At 34.8% G+C, this 7,511-nt stretch overlaps 2 non-coding genes across 2 annotated transcripts; both read left to right on the top strand.

Annotated features, from left to right (window-relative positions):
• Positions 1 to 4,668: 4,668 nt before the first annotated feature.
• Positions 4,669 to 4,733, top strand: LOC115031779 (U7 small nuclear RNA). Its single transcript, XR_003837444.1, has one exon. It is a non-coding gene; the product is annotated as a U7 small nuclear RNA (small nuclear RNA).
• A 38-nt stretch (positions 4,734 to 4,771) lies between these two features.
• On the top strand, positions 4,772 to 4,834 carry LOC115031778 (U7 small nuclear RNA). The gene has a single exon (XR_003837443.1). It is a non-coding gene; the product is annotated as a U7 small nuclear RNA (small nuclear RNA).
• Positions 4,835 to 7,511: the final 2,677 nt, after the last annotated feature.

Below are 7,511 nucleotides of genomic sequence, written 5' to 3'. Positions count from 1 at the left end.
TATTTTTTCAATATTCTCAGATCCCATTTTCTCCTCCTTAAGTTAATGAGGCCCGATGATAACATCCCTTTCACAAAATAAAATAAAAATGTGAAAGATTGTCATTAAAAAATGAATTGGTTGAGCTGTGGATTTGATCATTATTTTAACTAAATCACATGCTCTGGTTGAGCAAGGTGGAGACCTAGCTCGGTGAGTAGCACCTAGCACCCATTCAGGCTTTTATTCCTTGATGAATAGCCTTACCAATTAGCTGATTAACAAGGAGAAAACGTTCTCACAGAAGGCAGAAGGGAGAGCAAGGAGAAACCCAGCTGTATTGCAGATTTGCTAAACACAGCTTGGGCTAGATTAGTTTGGATTAAAGCCAGCTAGACATAACTATTGTGCAAAGCTTTCCCTGGGGATAAACAGAGAAAAACAGGTAGCCATCTGTGCAGGATCGTGCCAACATGTTTCAGAGGTTCCTTAAAACAGATGTCTTTCTCTCTTTTTGTGCATTAATATGTATATGATACATATAACATATACTCCATATATACCAGATGTCTGATACTGTGGATCAAAACTCCCAAAGAAAATATTACAGGTAAGTCCCTAAATTGTAAACATGTTTAGAATTTTAAGCACTGTTTTATTTGGTCTGAGAGTTGATTTTCTCACAGAAACATCCATATAAGTAGTGCTGAGAGCCCACACTCTAAAAAATATTTCATTTAAGTAAAACAAAAATGGACTATTAAAGAGTTAGCACAAGTTTGTAATTCTGTAGAGTAATTAAAATATTTCAGAGAAAATAAATTCAATTTCTGAATACATACCTCCTCTGCATTTGTAAGAGTCATAATTAAATAAAACTTGGGCTAAATTAATAGGCTGTATGAATATATTTGTATCTCATGTTAATAATTATGTAGAAAGAAAACTACATCTATCATATGTAAAATGAGACCTCTGTTAATCAAATACCAAGGAAGCCTGCCATTTCTGAGAACTGAAATGCTTCTTCTTCTTCTAAGTTAATGAGTAGCTAGAAAATGCCCATCATATAAGATTTTAGTTAGGTTTTATGATTGTATCAATCCCTACAGAGTTCACAGTTTTGCTAAGTAAACATTTACTCTTATTGTCCTTCAAAGTAATCCCAATGATAATATTGTTAGAATCAACTAAAAGTACCAAAAAAAGTTACTTTGATAATCCAAATCCTTCTATTCAGTTTTCCATAAAGTATTTACAGTTGTGGTCTTTGTACTTCTATCAATAATCCTCTTAAATGATATTTGTAAAACATGCTACTCTACACCAAACTTCTATTTTGTAATCTTTCTTAAATAAACAGATGTTATCTGAATTTAAATTTTATTACTATAGAGCCATTGAGATTTGTTAACTGGATTAGGAAAACTGGCGGAGCACATTTTTGAATTAACATTTATCATGATCAGTTCCTTTGTTACATAAAAGTATTTATTGTTTTTAAATTTTGAACGCAATGTAAATGTAAGAAAACTAGAAGTGAGACTACGACATGATGAGGACCATTCACCTTAACACTTCTCAGATGTAACTGAAACACACTTATCAAACACTGAGCCTCATGCCCTCAGTAAACAAAGGCTTGTGTTTTTTTCAGCTTTAATTAATTTACAATTCCTGTTACTCATATTTTTCTGAATTTGCAGTTTCCGTTTCCAAATCATTTTATGTTCATTTATTACATCTCTTATTTTTATGCTGGTATTTCCTCTTTTTTCCTTTTTACAAAAGGTATTATTTAGATATCAATGTCATAATGTGCGCTTTCTAAAACAGTTATCTACAGTAAATTCCTTTCTATTTAAGATAGACAGGATGGCTTCTGTTCACCAGGCCTAAGCAAAATGTCTCTTGCTGTTATTTCTTTGTTCTACACAATAGTAACACTCAGAGTTTTTGCAAGTTCTACCAGGTCTTTTCCTCTATCATACTATTGTTCTTGGTCTTATAGAAGTAGCCTTGTAACATATAAAACACACTGTTCTGGAACTTAACTGATAAGGTCAAACATTAGCTTCCCTGTGTCAAGCTCTATGCCTGTCACTGTTTATCAATACTGTTTATCAATACTGTTTATCAATACTGATTCACTGCAATTATAACAAAAAATATTAGTAGCTTGTCATATGACATATCCTCTATCTTAAATATGAATCATATTTTCTATTTTTCAGCAGGAATTTATAGCCCTCAGACTCACCTGACCATGGTATGCCTGAAACGCTAGAGGACAGTGGAAACTTTAATTCCTAGGGCCTTTTGTTTGTTCAAATTCTATACCTGTATGACTAAAACTTCAAGTCTTTGGAGAAGGGAATTAAAGAAAATATCAGAAGATGAAAAGATTTTCCATGCTCATGGATTGGTAGGACTAACATAGTAAAATGATGCATTTGGCCACCATTCCAAATGCAATCTACACATTCAACTTAATTCTCATAAAAATTCCAACACAATTCTTTACAAACTTTGAAAGAACAATTTTCAACTTCATATGGGGGGGGGGGTAGGAAGGATAGCTAAAACAATTTTGTAAGATAAAAGAAATTCTAGAAGTATCACCATTCTTTATTACAACCTGTACTATAGAGCAGTGATGATTAAAAAAAAAAAAAAAGCCTGCAGGGCATTGGCATAAAAACCAGCAGATTGATCAATGGAATCAAAGTGAAGACCCAGACCTTAACCCACATACCTATGGACACTTAATTTTTGACAAAAAATCCAAAACTGTACAATGGGGAAAAAAAAAGGAAGGAAAGCATCTTTCAACAGCAGAAGGGTCTGTCTCTGACTCTGTTACCTTCCTTTGGGTCCCTTTCCCTAACTCTTTTTTTTTTTCTTTTGTCTTGTCTAACCTTACCTAAAGAAGGTCTCTAATGAGCCTAGTCCTACTGCAACTTGATGTGCCAAGGCTTAATATCCATAGGCAGCCTCAACTTTCCCGAGGAGAAAGGAAGGGAGAAGGGGAGAGTAGAATGAAGGACTGGGAAGAAAGAAAGGAGGGAAATCTGTGATTGGGGTGTAAAGTAAATAAATTAATTAATTTTTAAAAATTCTAACTTAAGAGAAAAATTAGCAGAGCTTGCCTCACAGCTAGAATACAGCCATTCATGGGTCTCTCTGCCATGACTCTATGTCAAGATTCCAGGCATAAGCCACACATATGCAGGCAGCTATGTGAAAGGTCTTGAATGCATCTTCCTTAGTATAGGATGATACATCCTACTGGACTGGGAAGAAAAATGCTTTGATTTCAAAAAATTGAGAGAAGACAATGAATCAGGCACAGTGGTTACAGAATTGAGAACATGGGAAAGATTTTTCATATATGCCATTTCCTAAGGAAACAATAGATTCTGCTTTTCCAGTATAGCAGAATAAGCACTCCTAGCCTGATCAATCTGAAAGTTCAATCCATATCCAACCCAGCCAGACACAGTTCTCCCTGTATCTTAAAGAGAAAGTGAAGCCTAAATTATGTAGCAAGATAACTAAGCACATAAAAGCAAACATTTCCTTGACCACTTCTAATAGGTTAGTCTATGAATACAAAGGGAACAATTTGAATACAGGAAGACTTCCAAAAAAGTATCCCATGAGTCACAGTGACCAAGTTATAGCAAATCATATTTCCAGAACTTATATTAATCCTCATTTACTCACTAACAAAATATTAGTTGGAAAATTGGCTTCAACCATGCTATACTCCTGACTGGTGACATATCAGTAATAAAGTATTTCTTTTCATGAACTCTGCATTCTTGTGAAAAAGAAACAAATACAAGGGTAAAGATACATAGATACATATAGAGATAAAGATAGATATAGACATATAGACATACATCCTTTATGTGAAATATATATATATATATATATATATATATATATATATATATATATATATTGCTGTATCACCATGGAAGGGAGAGCATGACACATTTCCTGTCCCTAGAGAAGAACTAGCAGGATGTGGGCTTTTATTAGTGTTAGTGGTTGCTATAAGCTTAAGGCCTGTTTGTATAACTATATATATATATATAATTTTGTGTTCCTCCTTTAGGAGAATGTCCTTTCTGCCAAGGCTAATGACTTCATAATAATCAGAAACAGCACAATTCCAAGAAGCAAGAATGTGTCTCTATGATGCTGAGACCTTTAGGACAGACCTTAAGGCTGTGGGAAAGAGCTCTGTAAACATGAGTTCAAGAATAAATACATAAAATCAGTGAAAGAGCTGTCCTTTACAGGATGTCTCAGCTATGCAAAGTATAAGAATGTGATATGTATTATATGAGGGACGCCATGGACCTGAAAGAACAGAGGTGGATGTGTTAATGAGCCAGCTTGTCTGAAAGATATTAAGGAAGGAGATAAAGAAATTTAGGGAATGATTTCAGGACAGGATTTTACCCAGCTAAGCTTATTGTTTGTGTTTACAAAGGCAGGCAGATCTCTGAATTCATCTGTTATGTTAAAAAAAAAAAGATGCAATTGTTGTTTTTGTCTAAGAATCAAGGGACTAAGGTCATAAAATGGTGATGTGAGGGATAATCAAAAAGAAACCTGGGGTATATGACTAAATTGACATATAATATGTAAATAAAAGAATGGGCCTTGCTCTGCTTGGAGAGCTAACAGCTCTTTTAGATTTTTTTTCTAGCATGTTTTCTGGCTTTGGTCAGAAAACAAAAACTTAAAAAAAAAAAAAAAAAAAAAGAACCTATTCAGAAAGCTCTTACAGTTCTTTTACAATTTTTCTAGCAGGTTTTCAAACTTTGGTCAGAAAACTCATGTGCTATCTACAGAGCAGTCTAGAAAGTTATCTAAAACAGAAGACAGAGCTTTTAGCTTGCACCCATCACTGATTTCAAGTCATTTCTTCCACTATTCCCAAACATCCTCTCTTAAGCAGAAGCTGGTCATTGGCATATATATATATATATATATATATATATATATATGCCTATACATACATATACATATATAAATACATAATATGTATATATATATACATATACATATATATGCATATATGTATACACACACACATATTTTACGTAGCCTTTCTTTAAACATTCTTTAGCCTTTATACATGCTTACCAGCAAAGATCAGGTTCTGCTGATCAGGAGGAATTCCTTCCTTATCCTGGATCTTGGCCTTTACATTTTCTATAGTGTCCAAAAGTTCAACCTCAAGCATGATGGTCTTCCCTATAAGGGTCTTCACAAAAGTCTGCACTGTGGCTGTGGCTCCACCCAGGATGGTGGATTGAAAAGGATATATATTGTATATTATATGTTATATGTTGTATATGTTGTGTTATATGTTACACAATATACATCAAATATCATACATCATATCACTTGTCATATGTTAAGGGTTATATGTTTTACATTGTGTATTATGTATAATGTGTTACATGTTATATGTTACATGTTATATGTTATATATGTGCTGCATGTTGTGCTATATGTTATGTATTATACATTATGCATTGTTATGTGTTATGAATTATGTTTTATATGCTATATTATATTGGTTGTCGTATAAATTATGTAGTGCATATTATATATTATATAGATTATTATATAGATTACAAGAATATATGTGTGTGTATGTATGTGTATATGTATATTGTATATATATATATATATCCCAAAAAAGTTCTCAATAAGAACTCAAGATTTGCAATCCACACACCTTTCCTCCACAAATAATTTTAATTTAAATATGATGAGAGATCTTCAGAGTCTGGTTTTTATTTCTTTGCTTTCTTTTCCTCTTTGTACAATAAAGTAACAAGGTCTAATGTATGTTCACAAAAGATAATTGTAGTTATAGCTAGAGATGGCAATCTATGATAAAAGTCAAAAGTAGAAAGTTCTACTGTCACCAGCTTAGGGAAGAGATTGTGAGACTATGGTCAAGAAAGTGTGAAAAATTTGAGAGACTGTATGGTAAAATTGTTATTTTATGTGATTTCTACCTATGACAAAGTATTGTTAGACCTTCATCCTTAAATAATACCAAATTACCACTTTCACTTTATTTTGCTTTCTTGGCCAGGAAGAGGCTTTCTTTAAATATGGAGTCAGAGTTACAACAAAATGGGCAGTGAAATACTTCAACAAAGAATCATTACTAACACCTTGTCTCTGTCTCTCTGTCTCTCTCTGTCTCTCTCTTCCTCTCTCTGCATGTGTGTGTGTGTGTGTCTGCTAGAATATACTTAAGTGTGCATGTGAGGGTACATATATAGAAGAAAACAGAAATGGGGCACATCAGGTTTTCTGCTCATCTCTCCACCTTATTCCCTTGAGACAAAGTCTCTCACTGAACCGAATCTATTTTGACTGTGTAGTTCACGAGTGAGATCCTGTGATGGTTTGTATATCCTTGGATCAGGGAGTGGCACCATCTGAAGGTGTGGCCTTGTTGGAATAGGTGTGACCCGGTTGGAATGGGTGTGTCACTGTGAGTGTGGGTATAAGATCCTCACCCTAGTTGCCTGGAAGTCAGTCTTCCACTAGCAGCCTTTGGATGAAGACATAGAACTCTCAGCTCCTCCTGTGCCATGCCTGTCTGGATACTGCCATGCTCCCACCTAGATGATAATGGACTGAACCTCTGAACCTGTAAGCCAGCCCCAATTAAATGTTGTTTTTTTAAAAGACTTGCCTTGGTCATGGTGTCTGTTCACAGCAGTAAAACCCTAACTAAGACAGAAGTTGGTACTGGGAGTGGGGTATTGCTGTGATAGGCCTGACCATGCTTTTATTTGACAGAATGTGGATTTTGGGACTTTGGATTTGGAAAGCAATGGAATGCTTTAAATGGGGCTTAATGGCTCATCCTAGTAGGAATATGGAAGACTTAGTTGCTGGGAGTAATTTGAACTGTGTTGACCTGGCCCAAGAGATTTCAAAGGAGAAGAATTTCAGAATGTGGCATAAAGACTGGTTTTGTGGTACTTTGGTGAAGAATGTGGCTACTTTTTGCCCTTGTCTGAAAAGTTTGCCTGAGGCTAAGGTGAAGAGACTTGGATTAATTGCATTGACAAAGGAAGTTTCAAAAAAGCCCAGCAGAGACTTTGTTCTCTGGTTAAGTCTTATGAAGAGAAGTTTGAACAAGCATAGCAAGCTTAGAAAGGAAAAATATAAAATATATGGTTTGAGTATTAAAGGGGTACCAGGAAGTGAAATGGAACAAATTCCTGTGTTCTAGGAGATAACAGATTAAGGGAGTGGGACCTTGGGGCAAGATCCTACCTAGCTAAATTAAATCCAGGCATGGTGGTACACACCTTTAATCTCAGGAGACAGGCATGCTGATCTCTGCATTCAAGGTCAATCTACAGAGCAAGAACCAGGATAGCCAAGCTTAGGCAGTGAAGGATTTAGAAAATATAAAGCTAGTGATAATGTAATAGGACAAGGGGATCATGTTCTAGTTCCCGTATGCAGCAGAA

The sequence above is a fragment of the Mus caroli genome, unplaced genomic scaffold (genome assembly GCF_978045245.1).
Source record: "Mus caroli unplaced genomic scaffold, Mus_caroli_1 scaffold_10, whole genome shotgun sequence".
NCBI lineage: Eukaryota > Metazoa > Chordata > Mammalia > Rodentia > Muridae > Mus > Mus caroli.
The sequence above is the reverse complement of the archived record's forward strand: the minus strand, read 5'-3'. Positions and strand labels throughout refer to the sequence as shown.